The 13,168-nt window shown below is 47.5% G+C and overlaps 1 protein-coding gene across 1 annotated transcript in view; it reads right to left on the bottom strand.

Annotated features, from left to right (window-relative positions):
* BRINP1 (BMP/retinoic acid inducible neural specific 1) overlaps window positions 1-10,758 on the bottom strand; it is a 173,832-nt gene extending 163,074 nt beyond the window's left edge. Inside the window, exon 1 of the mRNA XM_032308161.1 lies at window positions 10,337-10,758. The gene's annotated coding sequence lies outside the window, so the exon portion shown is untranslated. The remainder of the gene's footprint in view (window positions 1-10,336) is intronic.
* Window positions 10,759-13,168: the final 2,410 nt, after the last annotated feature.

Below are 13,168 nucleotides of genomic sequence, written 5' to 3'. Positions count from 1 at the left end.
TTAAATTACTATTTTAAGAGGCTATGAAGTTGGCAGGCAGAAAACCCTGGAAGGGTTGAAGATATTCACGATGCTGACAGATAAAGAAGGAGAGAAAGCAAAATGCAGGTTATTAAGGAGATTTAAGAAGCCTCCCTCCAGTAGACGCCATTTATAACATCTCCTGGAACATGCAAGATAGATGCCTCTCTCATTTAGGAGCCTACAAGACTGGGATTGATAGATGCTTCTTTCATTAAGAAGCCTACAAGACTGGGAGTGAGGGCAGGGCCTGCGCGACAGAATGGCTGAAGATTTCCCACAGTGGACCTGGCCGAAGACAATGGAGACGAAGAGGCAATGATCAACCTTGATTTGGGGAAGCCACCAAGCTGCCAGGGGCCAGACCATGCCTTAGATGGGCAGATAGAATCCGGGAGGACAGTTCAATGAAAGGATGTTAATCCTCAGTGTCTCTGCTGATACAAGTTTGAGACCCATTGTTATTGTTTATTACCTATCTTGGGTTAAATCCTTTCACCTCCAAGCCCCACAGTCCTCATCTGGAAAATGGGAAGAATAGTTCCACTGTTAGAGTGAGACTGTGAAGGTTCCGAGAGAATACATGCTAAGACACACAAGCACTTGGTAAAACAAATGATGCTGATAAGGAAGATGGAAACCAAGAGGAGGAGGAAGATGAACATGGTTCACACCAGAGCATGGAGCGTGCTGTCAGTCATGCTCTCCCATCGTGCTGTCAGTCATGCTCTCCCATATGCACCTGTGGAACCCCCAGTCTCACAGCCTAGAAAAGCAAACCCAGAAGTGCAAGGCTGTGGGCTCCAGGGGTCCAGGTACTAGAACCAACTTAGATACACTTTGATGCTGAAGAGGAAAAAATGTATAAGTAAAAGAGTGAGAGAAAATTCATCTAGACTCCATTGAAGGTGACTTTCAGCTCTGATGACAATCTATAACTGGTTTCTGACCCACAGATAGAGAATACAAAATCTGCCCCAGTCATTTTGATTTTATATCCTTCCATGCCTTTTCCTGGGCTCTCAATCTTTCCCCTAACTCCTGGTCTCACATTGCCATCTTAGGGGAGGGGGATTGGTAAAAATGATTGAGGAAGCTCATTTTCAAGGTAAGGCCTTGAACCTGGTGGTAATGTCTCCTACAGAGCACTTCCAGCCGGAGAGCATAACTACCAGCCTGGGCAACATTTAATCTAATGCAACAGGGTATAGTAATAATAATAAATAATAATAATGTTTATGTAACATTGATGGTCTGCCAGTCATTGTTCAAACACTTACCATATCAACTCACTAAACCCCACAATATCTCTATGGTGGTCAGTACGGTCCTCTTCATTCTGTAGAAGAGGAAGCTGACGCAGAAAGATCAGGTAATCTGGCCAAGGTCACAGAGCTAGAGAGTGGTAGAGGGGGCATTCACACTCCAGCATTAAAGCTTTCAACCACAACACTTTCAAGTCAGACAGAAATAGTCCAAATCCTCCACACTATCATGGACTCTGTGGGTGGCCCAAGACAAGTGACATCACTGTGCTGTGCCCCGGCTTCCTCATCGCTAGAACAAGGGTGATACCACCCATGTGTGAGCTCTTTCAGAATATTCAACAAGATACCTATAACAAGTACCCGCTATAGCACAGAGGATATAGGACGTGCTCGGCACGGACACTCTCCCACTCCAAGCATGGCTTTGTCATTGTGACATTTCAGCCACCTCTATACTGTAGGTGAAGATCTTTCCAGAATCCCCTCAAATTCCATCCTATGTTCTGCCTAAATGCTTAATTCCCAACATCAGGAAGAGGAGAGTGCAGGTAAAGCTGAGTCTGATCTAATATTTTCAGGAATCGTTTGTCAGGCTTCGCTGGGCTTTGAATGATGCTATCCCGTTGATAAGCATTTAGAATAAAATTCTTTATGACCCTGCTCAGCCCTCCTTTGCCTCAGCCATCTCTGGCAATGGCATTCGATGAGAACCACTTCCTCTCTGACAGTCTTGCCTCCAAAATTTGTGTCAGTGGAAAAACCGTATTACCACCCCCTGCCAGGTAATCGATTTTTCGAGTTTTCCCCTCCATTCCCAAACATACCCAAGCACTGATTTCCTTTTTTTAATGGCCCTTCTGCTCTGTGCAGATGTTTTTTATACCATCAGCGAGGAATCTTGTAGGTCCTCCCCCAATCATACGTCTATAAACTCAGAACCCACCGGATTCTATGAGAAATTTAACTTCTCCAATACCACAGACTGAAACGTACTTACTTAATTAAGGCAGACGTCCCTGTCACAGTTCTCAGAACGCTCCTGCAGCTTAATCTTGGGGCTTCCGGAGTGTCTACGAATTCCACAGCCCCCCAGAATTTCATCCACTTTTGTGGACTGCTAATTCTTAGAATGGAGATAGGTGAGCTGACTGCTTGGAAGCAACCATATGTCTTAAATGTCTGCCTTCCTCCATCTGAATCAGCTTGGCTACTCCGTGTTACCCCCAGGATCCATTATTTCTCACTGAGCTTCCCCCTGGCTCGTTTGCAGGACCTTTGAAAGGCTGGATGAATTATATTTCAGAAACCCCTCCGGGCCAGTATTGGGTTAACCCTTACAAAGTGTTCTGGCTGTTCAGATGGGCCATTTACTTGGAGCCCCACAGCTTCAACCTTTGCAATTTACACAAAAACGACTGCATCTTGCTTTTGTTAATTGCCTTATGAATTTACCTCCTCACCCATGGAGGGGGATACAGTCTTAGCTGCTCCCAAAGTGGTCCAGACACCATTGTATGTGGCTCTCTACACCCTGTGAGAAAATCTTCGCACACTGGGAATACGATTTGTTTCAAATGATCTATTTGGTGTCCGTACCAGCTTGCTATTCCCATGCGTGGCCTCCACTGGGTAGCAGACAGGCCCAGTAATTCACCTCTTCGAACTCTCTCACACCCTGTCTTGTCCAATCTATTCTCCTTAAGGTCACCTGCAATCTCCAAAACACATTTCCTTTGAGATACAAAGATCCCCCTCACCCACATATGAAAAAAAGAAATTAATTTCACTTTTCCTCAGCCTCATTATCTTCTTAATTGTCTTCTTGGCCCCCTCAGTAACAAGGACTGTCTATGGATTTCTAGGCAGCCTTTTTAGGCTACTGTGTTCCAGGAGGACAGTGGATTTCATGCTACCACTTAATCGCTCTGATATGAAGAGTTACGATAGTGACACATCACTCCCACTCAGTCCCCGTGTCTGGAGTCACAGTCTGTGCCCTGAGGTGTGACTTCTGTTCGATTTGCTCATTTTTGAGACAGTATCAAAACATTCTGATGAAGCATGGCCAACACGCGCTGTCTCTCTGTGCCCTTGCAAGAACTTCGTCATGCGGTATTTCACTAAGCTGGGGCAAATCCCTTCGGTGAGGCAGGGCACCGTCTGGTCCTTCTTGATTTGCAGAAGGCAAGACCAAATTGGGGCAGATAGGTTCTTAAGGTGGTCCAGAAATACAAGGATAGGAGCTAGGACTAGAATCGGGGGCCCTGAGCCCCTGTGCTCTTACTATGTGACATTTAAAATTAATGGAGATAGACAATGAAAAGGTATGTCCTCTTGATCTCCAGAACTTATGGTCCCCGCCATCTTCCTCCTCGTCATCCCCCTCGACACACCACTGGTATCTTCCTCTCCTCTTTACCTTCCTCATCCTCTCAGAGACTTCTGAAATGACACTTGTGCCTCTACCATGAATGATCATTTTCAGACCTCCTCTGTTAGAATGCCAACACCTGGATGGATTCTTCACCGGCTCCACTAAGATCTTTCCGGGGCTTTATTCATGGTCTTTCCGGGACTAGATACCCAAAAAATATTTGCTGATAAGGCAATGCTAACTTTCACTGTATTTTACCAAACTTCATTTCAATACCTTTCTCTTCAAGTATTCATTCCCTTCCTCCTTTCCTATCCATAACCTCCGTCCAGTTCTTCCCCTCCCTTTAGAGCTGGAGGTGTCCAGAGCGTGCAACACCCAGAACAGGACTAGAAATTAAGGTGAAAAGAACTCATTGAAATGACGGATTAAAAATGGACAAGATGAGGGTGGCTCAGTAGGTTGAGCACCTGACTCCTGATTTCATCTCTGGTCATGATCTCAGGGTCCTGAGATGGAGCCTCACGTCGGGTCTGTGCTCAGTGGGGAGTCTGCTGGAGATTCTCTCCCCCTCTGCCCCTCCCCACAACCCCCTTCATGTGAGCATGAATGCTCTCTCTCAAATACATAAATCTTTATTATTATTATTATTATTTTAATGGACAAGATGGAAACCTGTCAAGGGCACTTGATGCTGAGCTCCTGTCAATCTCTCCTCACTTCTCAGCTCAGCCCTTGGGCTGCCCACTCCCTAAGCAAGGGCATTTTATGGCCGGGGGATGGTGGTGGAATTCTAGACTTTTTATTCCTGCAGCTTTGACAAGGCCTTTTAATCTGGCCCCACCTTCCTTTCTTATTCCCATCTCATGACATTCTTCTCACTTGCGAGCTCTAGCCACAAGATCGCTTGGCTCTCCTAAGCTTGCACATGTTCAGTGACTTTATCTTTGCTGTCTCTGCCATACGGGTAGCTTCTTCTCACCTAAACCAGCTCCAGTGGCATGCCCTCAGAGAAGTCTCCCTTGGCTACCCTAGCTAAAGTCACATCGTCCACATTCCTAATTATTTGCATGGCATTTACTATGACGTGAAGTTATTTTGCTTATCTATTTGTTTACTCATTTATTACCCAATTCTCCCCACAAGACTCTGAGCTCCACGAAAAGAGGACCCTGTTCATTCTACATCTTCAATGTCCAGATCTGTGCGGCCCAATACGGAAGCTACTCATCACAGATAACTAGTGACATTAAAATTAAAATTGGATTCAATTAAAAGCTTAGTTCATGGGGCACCTGGGTGGCTCAGTCAGTTAAGCATCTGTCTTCAGCTCAGGTCATGATCTTGGGGTGTTGGGACAGAGCCCTGCATCCAGTTCCCTGCTCAATGGGGACTGTTTCTCCCTCTCCCTCTGCCACTCCCCAGCTTATGCTTTCTTTCTCTCTCTCAAATAAATAAATACAATCTTAAAAACTAACAAACAAACAAACAAATAAACAAACTCAGTTCATCAGTAACACTAGCCACATTTCAGGTGCTCAGAGTCACATGTGCTTAGTGAGTACCATATTGCACAATACAGAGAACATATCCATTACCACAGAAAGGTCTACTTGATAGCACTGGTCTAGAGCTATGCTTGAAAAATAGTCATCACCTAATAAACATTTGTTAAATAAATGGATGAATCAATGCCCCTTTTAAACCTTACTCAATTGTAGATAACCATCCCCCTTTTGTGGCTTTTAAACTCTCTAAGCATGATCAACTAGAGAACGCCCAGAAAATGCCCAGCGATCAACAGCCAGCTTGGTGAGGGACCCAAACAAATGTTACAGGACACAGGACTGTGGCAATAGGGCCTCCAGAAGGAGAATACTAGTGATCATATGATTATGCTTCCACAATATGGGAAGAACTGACAATTAGAAGAGAATTATATTTGTGTTGTATGATTTCAGAGACTTACAGACAAAAGGCAGATATAGAGTCACAGTGAGAAAACATCCACCAAGGTCTCCCTCCACAGCATAGGCGGGTTTGTGTGATAATTACTTTGCCATTAATAAAAGTACAAAAGATGAGACTGAGCAGATATGTTGTATGAGTATCACAGAAAGGATTCTTGGTTCTCAAATAAGGAAAAGGGTCTAGTTAATGAGAAACCTTAAAACACTGAGATTCTTTGATCAAATGGCTCCATGACTCCTTTAGAACATCGATTTCGAAGAGCAAATACTGTGCCCTGAGCTATACTAAAATCCGCTGAACAACCCAGTCCCATTGGTCATCCACAATGGTTACCATTAACGCAGTGGTCCACCAGAAAGAGCAGAAATGTTGAAGAAAGGGGGAGTTAGGTTCTAAGTCTAGTTGTGCTGGTCACGTGACCTTGGGCAAGGGACCCAGCCAGCATGAGTTTCATTTTCTTCTGCTATGAAAGGACTATATCTGCCCCACTGGGTGGAAAGTAAGATTAAATGAGAAGAAAACTAAACATTGTAGGAACATAGTAGGGCAAAGTTCACTTCCAAGTAGGGCTTAATTTCACCCATCTGTATCATCATGGACATTCCTATATTGATGGTATAGGCAGCATGATTGTATTGTTTTGTATGAACTTGAAACAATTATTGAAAAGAGAAAGAGTGAGAGAGAGAGAGAGAGATGACAGCTGTTATGGAGTCTGGACTCAAAATGCAACAGCAAACATTTATAGAGCAACTACTATGTGTTAGTCCCTGAAGATTTTAAAAAAAAAAAAAATGCTCTTACCAAGACCATTTTGAAGAGGGCAAGCCATGCATATATCCGTGGAGCTATAAAATCGGGCAAACAGAGACCCAAGCTAAAATAAAAGTCTCAGACAAAATTATATGAGAGAACAGGGGAGAAAGAGATTTATTCCAAAATAAGATTTTGAGAAGACTTCTCGGAAGGGTCATTTGGGTTGGATGTTAAAATATCAGTGAGATTTTTAGAAGTAGAAGCCGACGCTGAGAGAGAGAGAGAGAGAGAAAGGAAAAAGGTACTCCTTGCAGAAGGGGTTAGAATAGAAAACAACAAGGGGGATTATTTGGAGAGTGACATTTGAAAATCTGTCCTTTTCACCTGACCTCCATTTTGTCTTTAATATGATTACCGTTAGTTCAGTGACCGATTCGTTAATCTTTGAATTTTAGCAAAGGGAAGAGAAGGGCAGGTTATGTCTAACCTTAGAGGCCTGTTCAGGTGCTATATCCTGGTGATTTCATCTAAGGAACTGGGAGGGAACAAGCTAGAGAATGCCAATCAGGATGTCTCCTCACACAACCGAAGGTGCCATGGGCAAAGACCTTCCAGAGAAATTTAAGACTTAGGGGTCAAGAGCATAAACTTTTGCAAGCACCCGGGCATTTTATTTGGACTGGCCAGGGGAGAGGGGTTTTTAAAGTCCCCACCTGCACCATTCCAGATACATTCACTGCAGCCTGAGCTGGGCCCTGGAAACTCAACGGGGGGCCCAACAGCTGATTTGGAATCTCTGAGCCTGTTCTCTTTGGTTGAAATGGAGTCACAGCTCCCCCTTCTGGGAGCTAAAGTGCCATCCAGCCTCGGAAAAGCCTGCGTGGAAAGGCTCTATTGCAGATGGGCCTGAAACCCCCATGTTTTTTTCCTCAGTGATCACCGGCACCCCGAAATGAGCATCAGGGAGTCTGGGAACACTTTCACGTGGGCTTGGTTCTGACTTCTCTAGAGCCCATGCCTCACAGGGCTTTCTCTCTCCCCTTCCCTGGAATGATGAGTCCCAGTCTTCCCGTGTGGGTGATGCCTTTATATAGGGGAACACAATTTGGTGCGGAGGTTGAAATTCCCTTTTGGGGAATATGGCAAGTAAGGAGGGTTTCTAAATCTCTGTGTGCACATGTGTGTGAGTGCATGTGTACCTGTGTGCTTGGGCATGCTCCCGTGACCGCGGGATGTATCATCGTACAGGGCAAGACTCTCATGAATATGAAGAAATTAATTTGCCTGAAGTATTTGCATCGGTAGAGGGGCACACGCTTGGCTCTCTGGAAGGCAAAGGACTCCTTAATAAAGAGCTCGGGTAGAGTCCAGATGTTCTGCTGGGCTCTGTCTCCCAGTCAGAGTTCGTAGGGGGTCTTTGCCTGTGTGTATTCTCTCTGTGTGTGTGTGTGTGTGTGTGTGTGTGTGTGTGTGTGTGTGTGTATGTGTGTGTATCTGTCTGTCTGTCTGTCTAGTGGGGACACTGATTAAAGCATTGAACCCTTTCTCTCCAGGGTCATGTTTCTAGATGGAGCAGCTCTGAAATGAGAAGTCTGATGAGGGACGACCGCGATTGTTTTAGGTGGGAGCAAAGTGGCTGGATGGGAATAGGGAGCAGCACGGTCCCTGGGCAGGGTGGCGGCGTAGAAAGACATTGATCGGGGTGTCAGGCAACCCAGGTTCTAGCCGGGGCATACCATGAACTTGCTAGAGAATGTTATGGCATTCTCCTCCCCCTCTCTGGGCCACAGAGTCCTGCCTGTCTGTTCTTCAATAACCAGCTTCGATTGTCTACGAATTGGAAAAGAGATAAAACGAGAGCAGTTCCGATCACAGGGTCTCCTCCTCTGATTTCACCATCCCCCCCCCCCCCCCGACACACCACCAAAAATGAACCAGGGAGCTCTGCTCTGACATGAGTTTCTCGAAGCAGATTCCCTGTGGCCCTGTGAAGGCTGCAGTCTGAGGTATCAGCCTCTGGCCTGAGACTCGTGTGTCTGCGAGTGTCTGCAGGTAACATCATCACCCACCCGCCAGGGCAGGTCCTTGCAAACACATGTTTGCTTTTATGTCTCTCCAGAAGACACACACACAGACGCACGCACGCGCACAGATGCGCATGCACACACGCACACACACAGACACACATACAATTTTAAAAACACAATTATATTTCTACTTTTCTTTTTCCCCCAAAGGTCTTTTTGGTGGCTCCTTGCCAGCCAGGGTACATGACAGGCTGTCCCAGCGTCTCAGCCCTTATCCTCCACCAGCCTCCGTGCCTGACGGCAGAACGGCTGCCTCTTCTTACCTTGGGAAAGTAACAGCTGCCGAGTCTGGAAGCCATGCTAACAGCAGTAAAACTCAGCATTTTTTGCTGAGTAGGGCAAGCCTTTAAGAGGCATCCGGGAATCAAATCAATGGCTGGCCCCAGAGTCCAAACCTAGCTGGACCTAGCCAGGGTAGCCCAGGGACTTACCAGGAGAGCCTCCTAGGAGGTGGAGGAAAGAGGAAAGAGGGACTTGACTCAAACTGTCTTCCTTACTGACATTCTCCACATAGACCCTGTGCCCTTGGCAGTATTTTGGAGCCAAGCAAGAGATGTGAGGTACAAATCGACAGCAGTTTAAGTCAATTACCGCCACATTCTGCCATGAGTTCCCCACCCACCACCCTTGTAGATCTCCCTCAGTAATGAAACACACGCACGCACACACACACACACACACAATCTCTCTGTTCTCCATTTTCCTCCTAACTCTAGTAGAGCCTTGAGGAGGCACAGTTTAAGAACAGATTCTTCTGGGGCTTCCCAAGCTTCTCTGAAATAGGGTAGGGAAGGAGGAATATCTTAGGGAAGTGCCCCATCCATCTCCTTCCGTATTACCCAGAGCTGCCCCTAGTTGAATTTTTCTCTAAGATCCTGTGTAACTATGATGGATGAGCAGGTCCCTGAGGACTCTTCTCCTTTCCCATTAGAGGGATCCATGCAAACTTGCCCAGGTCCTCCCCAAAAGCACCAGTAGCTGGAGGTGCTCTTACGTTCTTATGACGGCAAACGGAGAGGTAGGGTAGACTCTATCCCAGACTCGCCCAGCCCACACAAGGAGCCCACCGCTGACTTCTCCCTTTCTCTGTCACCCACTACCCAGTGACTCCAAATTCCCATCAGAATCCTGCCCAGTGTGGAATTTAAAGCGACAGTATGTCATTGCCTCGGGGTTTGACCATTTCTCTTTCATATTAAAGGGTGAGTCCAAGTATACCAGGTCTCCGTGGTTTGGAGGAATTTTCCTTCAAGGATACCAATATTGGGCTAAATAAGGTGCCATCCTTATCCCTAGAATGCTCCCCAAACCCCAAGCCCAGAGCGCCGAGAGGAAGTCCACAGCGGGTTTCCCGATGGCTACGTGATCCTATAGTAAGGATCCCATTCCATGTAAGCTGGAGAGACCTAATTAAGAAGACACATAAGCGCACACATACAAACACATACGTACAAGCATGCACACACACATCGCGCCATAAGTAGGTTATAGGACCTCTCTTTACCCCCTCCCCTGCACACATACACAGCACAAACACACGCATCAAACGCAAACGACGCTGCACACGCAAACACACACTAGCACCACATCAAGTTCCCACCATGGTACACATGTCGGGAGCGCGCGGGGAGCACACACGCCACTTACTAAATCCCGCATTTAACCCTTGGCGCCCCAGAATACAGAGCCCTCCCCCTCCCGGGAACCTGAGAGGACTTGGTGGCGGCGGGGCGACCGACGGAAGAGCCGAAGGGTGCCGGGAGGGGGAGGGGCAGGGCGGGCGGGGGCGCCCCGAATGCGGTCCGGGCGGTCTCCAAGGGCAGCGGGGCTGCCGGGCGCTGTGCCTGGCACCGCCTTACCTGGAGTCAATGTCCGTCTTTGGCGGAGAGCTGCGGGAGGACGCTTTTTATTCGGCTCGGTGGGAACTTGGGAGAACCCGGCGTCCAGCTCGCATACCGGGAACGGCGCGGGGACTGCAGGCGTGGGGGTACCTGGCTCCTAGCAGCCTGGCTCATACTCAGCCTTAAAGTCCCCTTCGCTGGTCCCGAGGACAGGCATGAATCCAAGCTCCGGAAGGCGGTCACTACTCCCTCAGCCTCCCGGCTCTCTCGCTCTCGCTTTGCTCTTTGGCTCGCTCGCTCTCTCCCTCTCTCGCTCGCTCGCTCGCCTGCGCTTTCCTCCTCCCCCCGCGCCAGATCAGTTCGCAGCCGTGGGGACCGGGAGCGAGGCAGCCAGCGAATGGAGAGGGAAGTCCAAGTGCGCCGCGGTCTCCGGGCGGGGAGCAGAGGAGGCCGGGCTACGCGGGGGGAGGGACTTACCCGGCGACGGGCGAAAATGAATGGGGGAGCGGCTGTCGGGGGGCGGGGAGGGAGGAGCAAAGAGCCTGGGTTTATTCTGAGGAGTGTTTTGTACATCTTTAGGCGGAGGAGGAGAAGGAAGAGGAGGAGAGAAGAAGGCCTTCTCCGAGGGAGGGGCGGCCTGGGTGGGCTGAGGCTGAACCTCTGGGGAGTCTCGTGGGTCTGGGGATAGGGTGGCTTGTGTCCGTATATGAGCACCCAAAGGGACTGTGTGCGGTGTGTGTGCGCAAACCCCGATTCCTGGTGTCTTAAGCGTGTCTGTAGCTGTGTGCGTCGCGAGTATCTGAGTGTTGCTGGGTATGCGGGTGCTAGTGATTCTGTGTGTATCTATCCGAGTGTGGTTTTGTCTGGGGAGGTGACTGTGTGGGTCCATTTGTATCCGTGCGCCTCTCTAAGAGTATTTAAGACTGTTTGTTTCTCTGTCTGTGTAGGCGTGAGCCCACGTAACCTCCCGGAATTAAGCAAGTGCTTCTCTACGTGGGCAGGATGTAGGAGCGAGAAGCTAATGGGACGCAAAGTTCTCTCGATACCACCAGAGGCAGAGAAGGGGTGAGGGTATGGGGGCTAAGGCATTAATACAGAGAACCAAAGACTCCAAATTTAACCTGAGGTGCAGGCTCCGGTTGCTGACGCGGGGCCTCTCCCAGAAGCAGCAATGAATCTAAATTCTCACGCAGTGCATATTCTGTACGTTTGCTTACTTTGCTGTTCCTCCTCCTCCTCCTCCTCCTCCTCCTCCTCCTCCTTCTTCTTCTTCTTCTTCTTCTTCTTCTTCTTCTTCTTCTTCTTCTTCTTCTTCCTCCTCCTCCTCCTCCTCCTCCTCCTCCTCCTCTTCCCCCTCCTCCTCCTTCTTCTAATTAAAAAAAAAAATCAGCAATGAAGATTGCTGGAAGCTTAGGCAAGGATAGGTAACATCAGTGAAGCTACTGGATGAAGGGGCACGGAGCAGTAAGGAAAAGGTGATGAGAAACTTAAAGGAACACAGATTCAGTAAAAGTGTCAGCTCTAGAGGGTTAGAATCCTGTCTGTGATCTTGTCCAAATTACTGATCTCTCAAACCTCAATTTCCCATCTGTGTAATAGAATAATATAACTTCCTATCTAGCATGGTTAGTGTAAGATATAAATGAGTTAATTTATGGGAAATCACTTGGAATACTCCCTGACACCTAATGAGTGCCCAAAGCATGTTATCTGTAATTGTTATTGTTCTTGTTATTAATGTTACGATTATTCAAGGGGTGTTAGGAAAGAGACATGATACTAGGGGGCCCTAGAAGGATCTAGGGGCTCATGAGCTAATTAGAAGAGAAGTCTTGAAACAAAATGGAAAGTAAATTCTTGAGTGAGGAATTGAAAACTTGAGGGGAAAAATTAATTGACAAGGAGGGAAGGAAAAAAGAGAGAAGGAGGAGAAAGAATGTGTTAATCATAACGAGCCTGGGTCTCAGCTCTGCAGGACTAAAAACGGGGCGGGGGGGGGGGGCAGAGGAGAGGAGAGCTACAGTAGCCTGTCCAAATCTCTTGGAGTCTCCTCCTCTACTTTAATCCTTAGGACATGCAATCAGCACCACGGACAGCTCTCCAGCCACTGACCACAGCAGACCTTCTCTCTGCCTGGTGGAAACTTCTACTTTTCTGCTTGGACAGTTTTTTCCTTCCCTAGGCTTCTTGCCCAGGTTACATCCTGGGCAGTGGTTCCCAAGACTGTTCTGTCTTTTATTTGAACCATAAAGAAAAACATTCACAACACACACTGCATTTCCCATCCTTTACAGTATGAAGCTTCAGGTTGCCGTCTCCTGTACCTTCCTCCTTTCCTTTTTCATTTCCACCTCCTCCTCCTCCTCCTCCTCCTCCTCCTCCTCCTTCTCTCTCTCTCTCTCTCTCCTCTACCCTTTCTTTTGTTCTTCCCTCCTTTTCTCTCTGTTCCTCCATCATTCTTTAGCTCAGAGATGCCTCCTTGAGTGAGAGTAGACAACAGCAGACCTGCTGGGAATGCCATTCTGAAATCAGCCGAAACAACCTCATTGGGCAGCTTCAGAGGACAACCAAAGTATGGACTCATTCCTCGTAGCTCTTCACTCTTAATCAATCTCCCAAGATGGGTTGTGGCCTTGATGACTTAGAAAGAGGGGGCATAACACTCTGGAACACTTTTCTATCTTTCTCTCCTCCACTCCACATAGTCAATATTTCCCTCAGGATGCATAGAACCTCCCATCCCCACCCCAGTTCCAACCACTATTAGACAGTGAGAAAGAGAAGAAGAATTTTTTACTTTCCCCATGCCCCAGACATTTCATTTGGGTCTTCCCTAAAAGATCTCTTATA

This window comes from Mustela erminea, chromosome 12 (genome assembly GCF_009829155.1).
Source record: "Mustela erminea isolate mMusErm1 chromosome 12, mMusErm1.Pri, whole genome shotgun sequence".
Classification (NCBI taxonomy): domain Eukaryota; kingdom Metazoa; phylum Chordata; class Mammalia; order Carnivora; family Mustelidae; genus Mustela; species Mustela erminea.
This window is presented reverse-complemented; position numbering and strand designations above follow the sequence as displayed.